This window comes from Protopterus annectens, chromosome 8.part0 (genome assembly GCF_019279795.1).
Source record: "Protopterus annectens isolate FY-2018-M chromosome 8.part0, PAN1.0, whole genome shotgun sequence".
Classification (NCBI taxonomy): Eukaryota; Metazoa; Chordata; order Ceratodontiformes; family Protopteridae; genus Protopterus; species Protopterus annectens.
In genome coordinates this window covers 582,689,964-582,708,918 of record NC_056741.1, presented here as the reverse complement: position 1 = coordinate 582,708,918, position 18,955 = coordinate 582,689,964, and positions in this window count along the sequence as shown.

The window sequence follows — 18,955 nt, the reverse complement described above, 5'->3', positions numbered from 1 at the left end:
GACATCCATGTCAAAATACTAACAGAAGGCCAGCGAGGTGCCTGCCCTCACATGTACTGGGATGTTGTTCCACAGCATAGTGAGTGTCTGGGTGATGAATCTGTCCCACCAACACGTTCTATTAATGACAGTGTCAAGGTGTACGTCACCTGCCCTTGTGGTTCTGAGGGATCTAACTTCTTTAGGTGAAGCATACTCATCAGATCTGGGTTCGACATGGCCTTGTATGCCAGGCACAGGTCACCTCTGGGCAAGTGGTATGCAACTGTATACATCTGTAATTCTTTCAGTTGGTCAGTATAACACATATTCCTGAGACCCTGCATCTGTTTGTCGATGAACTGTTGGTGCCTTTCCAGCTGCTGCAGGTGTCGGGTCACATACATTCTGAACGGGGCATTGTGCCCAATCATAGGTCTAATGAGTGATGAGTACAAGGGGACAATGACCTCCCCTGATCTAGATGTGAATCCCTTCATGATGATGTGGGCAATGTGGAAGGTCTACCTAACTACGTTAGCAACGTGTGTGTCTAGCGAGCGGTTAACAACAACCGGGTCCCCAGATCCCTGGTAACTCCCTCTGTGCTCAGTGGATTGCCACCTATATGGTAGCTAGGGGTAACCTTGTTCTTCGAAGGGTATGACTATGCATTTCCTGGCATGTAGCTGTAGGCCATGTCTCGGGCACCACTTATCCACATCTGTGAGGCACTCCTGAAGGATATCTGTGTCAGATGTGTGTCTGACTATGGCACCCAGTTTGCAGTCATCTGCAAACATTGTCACCATAACCCCCTGTGTTTGCTTGTACTTTGGAAGCGTAGATGCTGTAAAATAGTGGACCCAGGACTGGGCCCCATGGGACACCGCTTGTGACTGGCTGTGAGTATGACATGGCGCCAGCAACTATGACCATGTGTGTTCTGTGACTTAGCCAGTTTGCAACCCATATGGCGATGTATGGATATCGTTCAAGATGGCGGGTTTATCACTGATACCGAGGGGGTATTGTGTCGAAGGCCTTTGCCAGGTTGAGGTAGGCTGTATGGACTGCTTTACCCTCATCAATGGCCTTGGTGACTGATCCTACAAAGTCAAACACGTGTAAAAGGCATGATCTGACTTTGACCAAGCTAAACTGGGTTGTATCCAAAGTATGCAAGTCCCTATGTCTTTATCTATGAGTTCCATTATGATCCCTCTCCATGGCTTTGCAGATAAGGCTTGTCAAGCTAATGGGATGGTAATAACCAGGGTCAGTGGAGGCACCATCTATGTGAAGTGTGACTACAGTGCCTTGTGCTACTACTCGAGTGCGTATCCTGAGGTGAGGCTAAGATTAAACAGCTGTCCTAAGTGTGGGTTTAATTCCCCATAGAGTTCATGGAGTACACAGCTGGGACACCATCTGGTCCCATGGATGCTGTGTTGACTGCCTTGGAGACAGCATTTCCCACCTGTGTGTTACAGATGTTCCAGGATCTACAAGTCTCAGGTATAGATAACTCTCCATGTGGGGAGGGAAATGTTAGCACAGAACATGACAGCCAGTATGCTGGCAATGTGTGTAAGTTCAGTCATCTTCACATCATTGCGAACCCGGTTTGAGCATATCTGGGAGTGTCCTCCCAGGTGTCCAACATAGCTAAAGAAGGACTTATGAATGTCTGTTGAGTCCTTGTTAATTTCTCTGTTGAATTTCCCTGGATGATTTCATGACAGCTTGTAGTTCTTCACATATAATGAGCAAGGGTGTGTTACCTTACAAGTATTCGCTTTAACTTGTACTATCTACCTCCTGTCGTTGTAGAGCTAGTTCATGGCTGGGGTCCACCAGACTGCATGCTTGTCTGTGGTACAAAGAGTCTCAGTTTTGTATGGGATTGCCTGATCCATGCAGTCCTGTAGGTGCTGGTGGAAGGCGATTCAGCGGTTTGAGTGATGTTCACCACTGGCTCAGGGGCCTTAAAGGAGACCACAGTAGTGTTCAGAAGTGTGAAATCGGCTTTTGAGAAAGGCATATGTATGGTAACCGGCACCACTGTACACATGGAACATCATGGCAATACACCACGGCTGGATGTGGGTAATGCTGGACATACCCACGCCAGACGTGGCGCGTTCAGTCCGATGCCGAGGACCACACACATAGCGGCCTTAGGCATAGGCCAAGTAGGCAGCCGTCTGGGCGTTGCTCTACTCGGGGCACCTTTCCAGACTTTGTTTGGTGTAGGTAGACCAGGAGGGGGGGTAGCGGGTGATCTTGCGGTGGCAACTTCTGCCTAGGGCACCACTTAACCTAAGGCCACTCTTCCCGTGGGTAATACAGCAGTACCCACACCCAGACGGGTCATTGCTAGTATGGCATATCATCTATGGCAAGAAACCATATATTCCCAGACATAATGGCACAGCATAATGCCTGTCCGCCAAAGCGCAGACATCGTCACCAGCGGTGCGGGCGTACTCTTGCGAGATGTCCGTTACCAATGTCGACATTGTCTCGCTTTGTGAAACAAACTCCACATAGCGATTCAATACTAAACAGCGACGGAGAACCCGATGTCCCGTGGCTGAGCTGTTCAACCTGTTCCGCCATGTTAAATGTGTAGCACAGCGGAACGGCCCAAACCAAACAGCGGACATGTCTGTGGCTCAGTGAAAGCCGTCACGCAATGGTAAACCCATGTAATATTGCGACACAGGTCATACATACCGAGGGTTAGTAATGGAAATAGGTCCGTTCGACCAGACCGTGTGCAATTAGTATAACAAGATCTACAGCGGGTACACCGGCCAATCGGCGCTACGCGGTTATGAATAATTGGGGGTGACATGGTACCATAGACACGGACAAAAGCGTGCCCATGTGACTCATCTAACATTCGTACGGTCAGGGCAGTTCCATACACTGGGCGGACAAGACCAAACCCAAAGCACCACAGCAACACCCTGACAATCAAAGGCCTGTATGCGTGGGGATATAAGCACCTGTCATCTGAACATCCCTGCGGTCACGACATATGCATCCTGGGCCATGGCGAGGGAATAAGGAATGTTTAACATGCAGTACGCACCTTTCCCAGCAGGAGAATGGATGCCTGTGGCGTGCGTGACTGCGGGGGATATGTAAATGTACTTAAGTACCATGGGTATGCATATTAATGACACCGAACAGCTAGCGTGTAGTGGTCACGGTAACTGGCAAGCGTGAATGCAGTCACGTTTGAATTACGACTATGGAACATATAGATGTGAGCGATATGCGTAATGCGTCCATGCTGCAAAGACTGTTACATGTATAAAGTTGTAAGTGCGTTCTGCACCGTCCGTCAACGGATCAGACATATGTTGCGGAATAGTCACAACTAACACATAACACGTAACCACACAGACCCAGTAAACATTTATAAACAGAATCACGGATATGCATGTGCGCCTGCGCGTAACCCACAATTAGGAAATGCGAGTGTGCGTGTGCGTGTGTGATCCACTGGAAGCAGGGAAGGTTAAGGATGTGTCCTCCACTCATTTACATTCATAATTGTACAATATATGCTTAAATAGTACTTACTGATTCCATGCTTTGGAATCGTAATGCTACAATTATACACATTGATATAAAATATCCTGATCAACACACTACATTCTAAGGTTTACTCACAACAATTATCAACTATGTTTCAAGATACTGATTGTATTGACCAATATTGTATTTATATTAACACATTGTTGTCGTATTATTGTTTCCATGAAGTAATGTATGCAACACTGATTTGTATATGTCACGTCATAATCAAGACTTGTAGCACTGTCCACTTAACTATGAGCAGGTTTATTGATTATTTGACTTTAAACTGACTCTGAAGGAAGTGTATAAGGGACAACTATGTAATGCATTTCGTGCTCCGACGATGCCCCATGTTAGTAGGTGAAAGAGCTCCGTACCGTTTGACTGTGGAGTCTATCGTCTTTGCCATTGACTGTTTTGGTCGAAATATCTTCAATAATGTCGTTTATGAAGATGGGCAGGGCGCAAGGTTTGCTGTATTTCCGCTTACTGGCGTGGATATAGATAGGCCAAGTAATACATAATATGGGTAGTCAAGCAGACATCCACGATTGGGGAACATACAGCGGCAGTCAGAACCACTGGCCAGATGGTGACAGTCCAACACGTTCTACACTTTACATATGCACATCGGTGTCCATTGTAGGACTCCAAAACTAGTTGCGTTTACACCTTCGATCCGCTGAGATCGGCCAGACAGAGTGTCAGCCGTGACTACGGCACAGCTAGACATGCACCACCAGCGTGTTTAAGGTTGATGATACCTGTCCATGAAATGCAGGACATATGAACAGAAGTCCCCAGATTGTCGTGTCCATAGAAGTGCGTCCACATCCCAGTCCCGCACACATGAAGGATGTGTAATGCGTACCGTGGGGGTTTGCAGCCATGGGATCCTGGGTATGCAGAATGGGGCTTGGTGTTGTTTGGCAGATAATCCGTTGTCCCGCCCCGTGGGAGGGCTGTGGGTATAGCACGTGCCTTACTCCCCACTAAGGATGCAAAGTATCCACTGGGTAATGGTAAAAGCAGGTGTAAAATGTGTTCAGCCCTACACCAGTGTCCAGTAGGCATTTCCCAAGGATGGACAAACGTACGGACAAGATGGCACCCATAATAGCAAGCCTGGTGCAATCACACAGCCGTAGTAAGGCATAACACAGGAAATACAGATGGAAACAACAGTAGACACACCCCGTAGACATCCATCCGGCCGTGCGAATCCCGGCGTACACAGCAGCCAAGGTGCTAGCAAGTATGTGGGGATCACCGCTTCCACTCGGCAGAACATACGGGCGACCTGTGGAACACATATTAATGGCACACCAACAACGTCAACTAGGAAGGTCATACTATGGTTACAATATGGCGTTCCCACACATAAATAACATACTGTCATGAATAAATAGGTTCTACATGTACCGGCTGTGTTATAATGACAATACAGTGGCGGATAGTTCACAATGGTACCTCTGAGGATTACTTAAAGCAGTTGCCAACCTGCAGTACTACAGTAACACCATATGGGTAAATTGTGGAAGGACACGGGTTCCGTAGCACTACATAATATGGGTAGGCAGACAGACATCCGGGACTGGGGAACATACGGTGGCAGTCAAACCCACTGGCTGAATGGACACAGTCCAACATGTTCTACACTTTACATATGCACATCGGTGTCCATTGCAGGACCCAAAATTACTCCTTAAGTAAGTGTGGGCAGCATAGTGTGAACCGGAAGAGGTGACAGCCGTGACTACGGCACAGGTAGATATATGCACCACAAGCGTCTTCAAGGGTGATGACAACCGTCCATGAAATGCAGGACATATGAATAGGACTCCCCAGGCTGCTGCGTCCATACACGTGCGTTCACATCCCATTTCCGCACACATGAAGGGTGTGCAAGGGGTACTGTCGAGGGTTGCAGACATGGGATCGTGGGTATGCAAAAATGGGTGTCGGTGTGGATTGGCAGATGATTCGTTGTCCGGCCCCGTGTGCGGGACGTGGCCATGGCATATGCGTTACTCCGCAATAATAATGCCGATCATCCATGGTGAATGCAGCTGTGAAATGTTTACAGCCCGATACTAGTGTCAGTAGGCAGTTCCCATGGATGGACAAGCGTCGGCCAAGATGGCACCCATAGCTGCAAACCTGGGGGAATCCCACAGCTGTTGCAAGGCATAACCCAGGAAATACAGATAGGGACTACAGTAGACACTCCCCATTCAAAGCCAGACCGCTGGGCAGATACGGCGTACACAGCACTCAATCTGCCAGCACATCAATGGGGATCACCGCTTCCATACAGTGGAACAGATGGGTCACCTGTGTAAACATACCAATGGCACATTCTCAGCGTCTGCTGGGAATGACATACGATGGTCAAACTATGGCGTTGCCACCAATGAAAGACATCCTTCGGTGAATTAATAGGATTGATGTCAATAGACCATGGCAAACACCCAATGAACAGGAAAGACTTGCTGGCACCCTATGGCCACAAACCATGTCACACATAGGTAGATGGAACAGTCAACTTAAACATTTCGTCCACGACACGTCGCATATGGTATCCAAAGGTACTTCATAGACATGTATGCGCTATCACCCGTTGGCCCGTGAGACTTACACATAACATGGAAGTATCCAGGCTTTAAATGTCCACCCTTACACTTCCATTTGTCACTTTCTATGCGAACAATGAACATGTAGCCACAGCATAGAAAGCACAGGCATACTGCTAACGAAACACACACATGTCAACATCACAGAAAGCATACTATGAACACCGTATTACATGATATTGTACTATGAAACACAAACAAACCAGCAACCTGCAGCAAGAATAGTCCCCGTAGTTCGACACAACACAAGTCTTCGTAACATTTAAACAGTTTATTAAAACATACAGCGTTTCGTTGTTTCCACAACGTCTGCAGAAAAAAGCAAAGTCTAAGAATGTTCACAATCAACAATGTGAGTCTTAACAAGATTTTAAATATCACACTGTTGATTGTGAACAGTTTAAGATTTGCTTTTTCAGAAAAGAAGCTTATGAAACACACACACACACGGAAGGGACGGAGATGAACCTCGCCTATCTACATGAACTCACTACAGTATGAAGCATTTACAGAGCAGCTACGAGTTTACTGAAGAGAGTGCTGTCAGAGGCATACTTGTAGGCTGGTGACGTCACCCGCAAGACAATAGTTGGCAATAGCCAAGGTATGTGTTGCGGAGAGTCTAAAAGCATGTTCATTCGCAGAGGCAGCTGGGAACACACACACACACACACACACACACACACGGAAGGGACGGGAGATGAACCTACGCCTATCTACATGACCTTACTACAGTATGAAGCATTTACAGAGCAGCTACGAGTTTACTGAAGTGAGCGCTGTCAGAGGCATACTTGTAGGCTGGTGACGTCACCCGCAAAACAATAGTTGGCAATAGCCAAGGTATGTGTTGCGGAGCGTCTTAAAGCATGTTCATTCGCAGAGGCAGCTGGAAACACACACACACACACACACGGAAGGGACGGAGGCGAACTTCGCCTATCTACATGAACTCACTACAGTATGAAGCATTTACAGAGCGCTACGAGTTTACTGAACAGAGCTGTCGGAGGCATACTTGTAGGCTGGTGACATCACCCGCAAGACAATAGTTGGCAATAGCCAAGGTATGTGTTGCGGGCGTCTAAAAGCATGTTCATTCGCAGAGGCAGCTGGAACACACACACACACACACACGGAAGGGGCGGAGGCGAACCTCGCCTATCTACATGAACTTACTACAGTATGAAGCATTTACAGAACGCTACGAGTTTACTGAAGTGGCTGTCAGAGGCATACTTGTAGGCTGGTGGCGTCACCCGCAAGACAATAGTTGGCAATAGCCAAGATTTGTGTTGCGGGCGTCTAAAAGCATGTTCATTCGCAGAGGCAGCTGGAAACACACACTCACACACACACACACACACACACACGGAAGGGACGGAGGCGAACTTACGCCTATCTACATGAACACACTACAGTATGAAGCATTTACAGAGCAGCTACGAGTTTACTGAACAGGGCGCTGTCGGAGGCATACTTGTAGGCTGGTGGCGTCACCCGCCAAGACAATAGTTGGCAATAGCCAAGATTTGTGTTGCGGGCGTCTAAAAGCATGTTCATTCGCAGAGGCAGCTGGAAACACACACACACACACACACACACACACACACACACACACACACACACACACACACGGAAGGGACGGAGGCGAACTTCGCCTATCTACATGAACACACTACAGTATGAAGCATTTACAGAGCAGCTACCGAGTTTGCTGAGCAGAGCGCTGTCAGAAGCATACTTGTAGGCTGGTGGCGTCACCCGCAAGGCAATAGTTGGCAATAGCCAAGATTTGTGTTGCAGGGCACCTAAAAGCATGTTCATTCGCAGAGGCAGCTGGAAACACACACACACACACACACACACACACACACACACACGGAAGGGACGGAGGCGAACTTACGCCTATCTACATGAACACACTACAGTATGAAGCATTTACAGAGCAGCTACCGAGTTTACTGAACAGGCGCTGTCGGAGGCATACTTGTAGGCTGGTGGCGTCACCCGCAAGACAATAGTTGGCAATAGCCAAGATTTGTGTTGCGGGCGCCTAAAAGCATGTTCATTCGCAGAGGCAGCTGGAAACACACACACAGAGACACACACACACACACACACACACACACACACGGAAGGGACGGAGGCGAACCTCGCCTATCTACATGAACACACTACAGTGCGAAGCATTTACAGAACAGCGCTACCGAGTTTACTGAGCAGGCGCTGTCAGGAGGCATACCCTATGTGGGTGGTATCATTTGCAGAGGCAATGCGCCCGATCGGGAGTTAGGTCAGAGTGCGCAGTCACGCAGCCTGTTACCATCCCAAGGTGGCCGTGCAGTAACTGCGTTAGTGCTGCAGTCGGGAATACCAAGTAACTACTGATCAGTACATCACTGCCTACTGGGCATGCTCAGACACTTAGACTCGGCACAGAGCAGACATGCATACACATGGTGCGACGGCATGGGTGGCGTAATGTGGACCGTCGTGTGTGTCCAGCCACACAACAGAAACCTGGCCATGCCACAGACGTGGCCGTTGCGAAGGATACAGGCATGCACCCGGGGTATAACTGCAGTCGGCCGCGGTTTGCACTGTGCTGTGTGTCTATCTACACAGCTGCCTACTGGGCATGCTCAGACACTTAGTCGGCACAGAGCAGACATGCATACACATGGTGCGACGGCATGGGTGGCGGAATGTGGACCGTCGTGTGTGTCCAGCCACACAACAACACCGGCCATGCCACAGACATGGCCGTTGCATCGGGAATATCTAGGTGCAATTAACCATGTGTAGGACTGGCCTACAGTTTGTTGCATGCTACAGACAACCCTCCCAAACACAGGCTACCTGCACAGATGTCCTGAGGACACTGGTGAGTGGGCATGCTCTCACAACAGCACCGTATTGGGTGACATGAACCACCCATACATAGACTGGGAACATCAGCCATGGCACAACACACTCGCCACGGTCACAGGTGTTCTCACACCTGGCCACTGTTAAACAGCCATGCACCATACATACTAGGGGATGTCTGACAGTTCTGCCCATCACACATGGTGAGGATATGCCCCACACAGGATGTACAGCCCTCAATGGTGATGCCAGACCGTATAGTGGATCCACTGGTCATCCACATCCTGTAACCAACACCGGCATGGCGGACCTAAGTGATGACCTCTCCACAACAAACCACACACATCATACGACCGGTGTGGTACCCTACAAGTCCTCCATGCCAGTGTTGAACCCAGGCCAGACCGGCAACCGCCTAACGAATGCATTCTCTGAGCACCCACATGCATGTCTGCAACAGGCAAACATGATAACATCAGGACCTTGTCCACCACAGGTAGGCACATGGTGTGGTGGACCCCAGCCACTGACTAGCTGTACATCAACAGTTGGAGGTAATACATGACAGAGCAATGTCACTACCAGGGAAACCATCTCCCATTCATACCGGCGTCACCATACGGCCACACATACAATCATCCACGGCGCTTGTGGGAGTGGTACTGCAGAGGGCACATGAGACAACCATAGGGCCTTCCTTAACTGTGGTAAGGACATGGTTGGGGGCACACAGACTTGGCTGGAAATGGTCCAGAATGGTACAACGGTCACTGCACCCACAGACATTGTCTGCAAACCAGCGGACATCTTCCATGCATACATCCCACCCCAAGAGGGACATATCCATCCACCAGAGTGTAGCCTCCCAAACATCTCATAGGGCCTGGGGTGATCCCATATCTGTATGGCGGTTGACACAGCACCACTGGGCACCGATGGTGTCCCTGGCTGTGTGCTACCCATCCTCATTGAGGGCCTCGGCCCACACATGCGGCCACTGTGTCATGTTAGCCTTACTATGGGCTATGTCCCCAATGGACGTCATATGGCATCTGTGGTCCCACTATGCCAGGGTAGTGCTCTTATGGACTGTAGACAGCCACACCCTATCCGCTTGACAAGCCTTGTCTGCAAAGCTGTGGGGAGGTCCATACAGGTGCCCATGGATACAGACAGCGGTGTACAGCCAATGCGGAACATACCCACAACAACATAGTCAAGGCGGATCCTGCCTCCCGAACCTGCTCGTCCTGTCTGGAGTGGTCACCAAGGCCATTGATGGGGATACGTGGGTTTGCACACAGTACCATGACCTGGTGGGTGCGTTCAGAGCACACTACACATGGGACTCATGGAAAGGCTCGCCAGCATACATGTGTGGACATATGTCACCCGATGCTTCTCAGAAAGGTTGGAGGTCACACCACACAGGGTTGGTGTTCCTGGTGCCTTGTCACACTCATATCTGGTCTCCAGTGGAGGCCCACAGGGCTCAGTCCTGGGCCCCTGCCATATGGCATTCGACCTTTCAATGTGCATGCAATCATAGGGGGATTGTGGCAGACAAGGTATGCAGATGACTACGCACGGCCACCATACCCAACACCCCATGTGACACGGACATCCACCTAGGGCGTCATAGACATGGATAACTGGTGCCAGAGCCATGGCCTGCTACTACATGCCAGAGAAGGTGCAGACCTACCCAGTGTGAAGGACATGTTCGGCCCAATGTCACATGTAGGTGGTAAGCCATTCCAGATGGTGGACATGTTCATGGAAATGGCTACACCTGTCGTTAACATCTGTCAACACACACAATGGCAATGTGGGTGTGAAGACATTCCACTGTGGCCTCCTGGTCTGGAAGGAATCGCATCGACATCAGGGGTGTTCATTGTACCCCTGTACACATCACACACCAGAGCAATGACTGCGTACATTGGCACATCTGGCCTGTAGCTAACCTGATGCCTGCAGCACTCGGAAGGACATAAGCGTTACACAAGGCGGGGATAGCGGTGCTAGGACATGTGTCACAAGCTGCATGACCAAGGGGACTCTGGCTGTAAACCTTCACAGCACATCTGCTCTGTGGTGATCTGTGCCTGGCATACACGGCCATGTCTGACCTGGGTGACATGGGCATATTCCACTTCTTAGGCTCCAGGCAAACACGGGCACAGAAGCGACTGTCACACACATCACCACAAAGATGAGTGTGGCGTGCTGAGGAACAGGGTCAATGGCGGAGACCCCTACAACACGAGGAGTGCCAGCCCATGTGAAGGAAAGGCACTGATTGCCTTCGTCCAGGAGTAATAATGAGGTGTGGATGTGTGGATATAGTTATGCGCCAGGCATCATCTGTGTGTCAGTGCTGGACGAGGGACTGGGGACTGATGGATGTGGCATCCCCATCCTGAGGGGTGTTAGCAGCCACACACGGTCATGCTAGGTCCACACATGTCGTAGGGCACATACCCTGTTATGTACATGTGCAACTATGTTCCTATGTAGGGGTCCATGCCGAGTGCGGGTACCTGTGCTATGCTGATGTTGCCAGACATGCCTGTGGGTACCCCGACTATGCGTGGGGAACTAATTACAGTGCTCCCAGTAGGCACATGCAAGTACACCATCATTGTCATACGGGTTAACTGAACCAACATGGTGCTACACATGTAACCACCACACATACTGTGTACACAGATCAATGAATGCTGCACCTGTCCTGCATGGTATGTCTGCTGCATGATGTCAGTGCACAACCCACATCACATACACACCTGTCACCAGCCATACACACACACCACAACATACACACCACGTACTATGCGGACACAGGTATCACATACACCTCTCACTATCTTGTCCACCCTGTGCATCAGAATATGTTTGCATAACCATGCACTGATGGTGTAGCTCACAGTTATGTGGCAGAGACTTCATCATATGCACAGGGTGATATGTGTGCCACAGGCATAGGCTGTACCAATGGATGACATCATGTGTGTGTGTAAGGGCCTGTGCATTGACTGGGCATGACTGTGTACATTGCATGTGGGTGTGGTGGAGCCCTACAGTCGTGTTTGCTGTGTGTGGGTTTGTGTGTACACAGTTCAGTAATCTGTGATGCCTACACGGGTATGCTTGGCAGCCCCAGACTGTACAGTGCAGGTGTTACGGCTCACTGTGTCCGCCTGCAGCGGCGTGACCGGGCCTGCCTGGGGTCGCGACGGGCACGACGGTGTAGGTACAGACAGTCCACTCTCCGATGTCACATGTCCGCTGGAAGCGTGCCGCCCGGGCCGTCCAGGGCCACGTCCACGTGGCCTGCTCTGTCCTGGTGTGGTCGGTGTAGTAGCAGCTGCACTGCTGCTGCTACCAGCACTGGGTGGGTGGGCATGGGAGGTGGCACGCTGCGCTGACCTGCACCAAGTGGTGTTGCTGGCCTCACGCCCGTGCCCTATGCCTCACCCTACCTGGTGTTCCTGCACGGACAGCCCACGCTCAAGGATGGCCATGCCTCGGTCGAGGATACCAGCCATCTCACCCAATCTCCTATCAGAACATCGGCAAGATGCTGTTGGGCATTCGCCAATGCCTGGATGTTGTCATTCAAGGAACGGATTGCAGACCTCTGCAGCCTCTGCCCTTCCTGGTTCTGCCGTTCGGCGCGTGCCTGCGCCGCCATTACAGTCTGGAACATCGTCTGGTTATACCAGCTGCTGCACCTGTACGGCAGGTGTATGTCTAGCGGTGCTCCCCCTCGAGCAGCACCCACCACATGCCAGCGTGGCACTGCACCAGTCATTACACTGGCAACATCGTGTGTACCCACACCTTCTGCAGCCACCACACATTCCTGCTCGATGCCAACAGACGCTGACTGACCGTCATCTATGGGCAGCGGTGTTGGGGTATGTGTCGGCATCGAACCGTGTTCAGGGATGAAGGGGCGTAAGTGTGATGTTATCCAATGGCACAGTGTGTGCCGGTGGCGGCCCTCGCTCTGCCTCATGCACATGGTCATCACCACTAGTATCTGTGGGGACACTAGCATCAGCTGGACCGCGGGAGGGAACTCACCTACAGCACCTGTCAATACAAAGGCATACCGTCAGTTACAATACACACACACACACACACACACACACACACACACACACACACACACACACAGACATCATGCATGTGATATTGCAGGTGGCATGCAGCATTCACACACCACAGACCAGTGAATGTAGACCAGACATTCCTAGTGGCAGTATGCACACTGCCCTGGTGGGAACAGTACAACAGGCAGGTGTCTTTTAGTAGGCATGCAGTACACACATTCATGGTAGTTTGCATGCATCACCGTGATACACCGTGTGGCCACAGGCGAGTTGACAGTACACATGTCTGCCGACACTATGTCATGTACACCGCAAACATGTGTGGTATCATGTGGACATGTGACGATGGTGTCCCACCGCATGCACCACATCACAATGGCTGTCATGGTGCAGTGTTATGTGTACAGTCTACAGATACAATGTATGGGTAACAGGGATGTCTGTGCAGGTGCGGTTGGTGTGAGCTGTGTACATAGCTGTACAGTGTGGAGTGCGGGCACTGTGCCACTGCACAGTAGCAGGACACAGTTATGTTTCTGTGTGATCGTGACCTGGACGCATTACATTGCCATGTCTGTCAGTCAGTTAAGCCGCTCAGCAGCACGTATGTGGTGGATATTGGAGGCACCTGTAGTAGCTGTGTGGGGCACTCCATGTCAGTGGTGTACTACATCGGATGTCAGGGGGCCACTATAGTGATGATCCCACTATGTGTGTACAGGGTGCAACGGTGACTACCCACTGTGGATGTACTGTGTGGCAACATGCCTGTAGGTATCGACCATGGCCTTGTCTGTCTGGGTCATTGACAATTGTGTGTGGTGGACATCGTGCACATGGCCCTGTGGTGGCCCATGTGACATACAACCATAGTAGTGTAAGGTGTCACATTCCCTACAGATATGCAGACAGTGTGGATGTCTGCTATGTCGTGCATAGGTCATGTCATGGTGTGACAATGTTGCAGCCAGACATCCACGTGCATGGGACATGGCATGTGCCATGTCTAGCGTGTGCACCGATGCAGGGGCATAGGTCACATTGGTAACACCTGTGCTCTGGCAAGATCACAGCTCACTATGTGGTACTGTGTGCATACTGCAGAGGCATACCGATGCATACTACACATGCAGCCATTGTGGAACACCTACACCATTGTATGCATAGCTGAATGCACGTGACACACCAATAGGTCATGTGGTGTCATGCCACTCTACGCTAACGGTTGTATCTACTGTACATGGGTGGTGTGTGTGTCGGGTGGTGCAACCTGTATACCGTGACTGGGGCACACACAGGTGTGCATGTCATGCCTGGACACATGGGGAATATCAATACACCATATCATGCCTTTGACTAGCAACAGACTTACCTGCAACAGACCCTTGTGTTTGCGACACGCCAGACGTACCTGTAAAGGGATGACACAAAGGTATACACATTATCCATTACTATCGCCACAGTCAGCAGTGTGCATGTCAAATCATGCGTCTGTGAGTTAGCATGTGCTATGCACATGTCTGCTAACACAACATAGCATACTGTAGTATGCGTCTTGTGTGGCCATATACCTGGCATGTATGGCTATATTATGTGTTGTACGATGACACCCACCCCCATGTCACTTATCATACAAACATGCAACCCTGACTTACCATGCAGCTCCAAGCTCATAGTTGGGAGACACCCACCTCCACGATGGACACATGGGTTTCTGCGTGTTGTTCCGTGGGTGTCCCCAGACTGGCCAGGAGCTCCTCCGTGGCTGTGAGTGGGGGCTGGGTTGGTGGCCCACCACCTGTCCCACGTTGTTGTCTGGCGATTGCAGCGGCACGCTGTCTTGCATGCAGGATCAGGTCTGTGCAGTGCCTGCGGATCTGCTGATAAGTGCGGTTGTATCCGCCCAGGCTGTTCACCCTCCTGCACAACTCCTCCCACATCTCCTGTCGTTCCTGTGCCTGCTGTGGCACATGACTAAATAACATGTTATGATTACTATGGAGGTATGGTATGATCACCTCCTCCTCCTGTCGACTGAATGCAGGAAGCCGGGATCGTGGCATTATCTGTAAGACATAATGATGGTGGCAGGTCACATTTACACTGCTGTGCTGGCATACTGTTGGAGATACATTGCTATGACAAGTGCGACATCTGCACAGTAATCTGTGAAAGGCATCGTGGCAGTGACACAGCCGATGTGTTGGCTTCACACCATTGAGCAGTGTGTGCCACATCATATCTGTTTGCCACCCCATCACACTGTACACGCACCATGTAGATGTTAGCCAGCTGTGGACATGTGTACCTGGCTGCACCTGTGTCCATATCACTGGCATAGGGCCCCATGTGGCGTCGGTGGTGCCGTTCCCCCGGGCGCTGTGTATATGTCAGTACACATCACGTCTGTAGCCATTGTGAACGTCAGCAGTGGCACTGTACACATACACATGGACACCTGCACATGCATGTGTCGTGCCATGTACATCCACACAGCACTGTGCGGGTGTTGGACAACTTGCCACAGCTCACCTGTGTTGCACATGTGATAGACATAGGGCAATGTGTAACCATGACACATTAGCAGGACAGGCCATGCATAGCATGTACACACACACATTGTCCAAAGCATCACACAGCACCTGTGACACCACAGGGTGCATCACCGCCACATTACTGCTGTGTATGGTTGATAGTGAGAGTGCCTTTTGTCCATTGCACCATGTAGGACTGTGATAGCTCATGCAGCCTTGCTGGGCAGGTCTGCATGGTATGGCAGGGTATGCCACATACATGGCACTGGGTTGTGATCCACCTGGGGTTTTACGATATTGGCAGGGTGGCTGTCCATTCCATATGTCAGTGCTATGTGTATATGGACATTCAACATGTCTATCGCCATGGTGTGGACACTGGCCTCAAGCGAGGTATGCTGCACGCTGCTTGCTGAGGGTGTGTCTGGTGCATGCAGGTATCACACATCCATGCATACACTGTAACCCTGGCAGGTGCTATGTGCTGGGATATTGATCAACACAGTGCTGTATGTGGACACACACCACTATCCCGTGCACATGGATGGTTGCCTGCACTGATGTGGGTACCACATATGTGTACATCTAGTGCCTGCTGCCACCCCCATGTCTGCTGCTGCACTACACCGCCATCCCTCCCTCTGTGAATGTGGTGTTGGGCACAGCATAGGTATCCATGTATGGGGACAGGGATGTTCACATAGCAGGGTCACTGATGGTATCGTCGATCAGACCATATGCGTATGACGCACCCCTCACACATGTGACACATTCATATTGTTGTTCTAGCGGTGACACAGCTATATTGCTATGTCGGAGACATTCACAGCCATACATACACAGATGCATGCACGTCCATCTGTGGCATGGCCTGGACTATTGGTGTGGTTCGGCACATTACATGTTTGACTGCAGCTGGCACAGACCTACTGTGCACATGTCTACACGGTAAGCCTGTTCTACAGTAGGCATCTGTGATGTGCTGTGCACATGTCATATCTGCACATTTGGTTGGTGTCCATCGGTCCACGGGCCAGTGGTGGGACACACAGGGATGTTGCTGAACATATATGCATGCAACCCTGTACAGCTGTAACACTAGCCTCTCAGATGCTCATGTGTGGTGGACATGAACACCGTACACACACATGTGGTTGTGGCCTGCCGGCCATACCCATCTCCTCCTGTGGGTTGCTATCATCCCACACACTCCTTGTATTGTATGTTCAGGCTATGGACCTATGTGGGGCTTGTGTGCATGCAATACAATACTATATGCCTTTGCACCCATCACAGACAATGTCACACAGGTACACCGGCAGCCGTACACATCACAGCTTGTTGTCAGCACGTCACATGTGGTACACACATAACACATCTCCTGTGGGACATGGTCATTTATGCGGGCATGTCCAGTAGTCACATACCACAGCTACCCCTACATGGCGGCTATGCAGGACATGTGTGTGTACAGCTACTGTGACATGTACACGAGCAATGCCCCCTACATACAACACATGGTACTACCTGTGAGGTATGTGTGTCTGCGGCCGTGCTATGGCCATAGATGACAATTGTACATCAATATGTGCAACATACCTCATTGGGGTTGTCATGTGCACATGTTCCATGTGTCAATGCATTGTTTGTGTCTGTTGGGCGGTCATTGTTGTGCATGGTTTACATGGCTGACATAGCGTACTGTGTCTGATTCAAGGTACTTCATTGGGCTACCAGCATTGTACATTTCTACAGCACATTCCAGCCATCATGTAGCCAGCTTAGATGACAGTGGGAGGTGTTCCGCCATGTGCACATATGTCACACAGTACGAGGGTGACTGACACACATTGTCAGGACTGGGTTCTGACTGCTGTGGATGTGTGTACTGGTGTTGACAACCATGACTGCACCAGATGGTGTCTTCTGGATGTGTAACATTCACAACACACACCTACATTCACATAGCAGCACATCGTCCACGACAATGGACATTCCTGCATGAACACTGTGTGCGGTATGTCTGTATGACCACTGCATATATCACTGGTAGCCACCAGCATGGCTGCCTACAACAGCAGTGTGTATCCTGTGCAAACATGGGTTACACCAGTCACAACACACCTGTGTCAGATGGCCCTGTAGTGGGTGACAGTGCAGTTCCATACATCATGTAACAGTATACATCGTGCACCAGTATGTTGCAGACATGTGACCGGCTGTGCTAGTCGACATATGCACACATGACACATCACCTGGTACACCGTGTCTGCCTTGCCACCTGCTATTGTGACCACCCTGTGATGACATTGTATGGCCCACATGGACTGGGACATGTGATGGCTCAATGGTGAATTAACCCTCCAGGTGTGTGTCTAGCCAGGTGTCCAGTAGCCAGTGGTCTGCATGCAGGGATAGTGTACATTGGCCTACTCTGTCACTGGGACTGTTGACTATGGTCATACTGTAGTTATGCAGGCATGTGGTGTTTGTCCAGTCTGATAGTCGTGTTCAACCACACTACCGTGGCACACATGACCTGTGGACATCTGCCTAAGGTGTGCAGCCCACATGTACATCTTCACATGCTATGCTGCCTGTGCAGTGGTGTCACATGTCTGTCTCCGGCAGGGCTGTCACAGGTAGGCACAGCATGCAGTGATGTGTGACAATGCTTACACCCTCCACTGTGCTGTACACAAGCACTGCACACACAGTACAGCACACATGTCATTTATCTGCAGTGCCTGGGACCTGCCTCCATGCCCTACGGCACACCTGCCAGTCCAGATTGTACACAGATCATACCTCCCAGGCACATACCTGGACTGCAACACACACGGGTGGGTGGCTCCCACACCACACAGTGATTTACACACATACTGTATATTCCCAAGACACATTGCATCATAGGTAATCCATGTTCAGATACCCATGTTCGTGACCTTCGCACATTGTGACACGCGACAGTGAATACACTGTACACCACAGGTTACATGCTGGTCGTGTTGGCATACTGTACATTGCACCTAGGACAGTTGCTACTGCTATGTATTGACAGCAACACGCCCTTCCCTAGTATGGACTCCCATGTACCCACACATGCTTGGCCATGCAGTGTGCATAGCTGGGTGACACATTACGACACATACCATACCTACACTACCCTCGGCATGCAACAAACCTCCATGTGTCTGTGTGCTAGGCCTACACATCCCCTCTG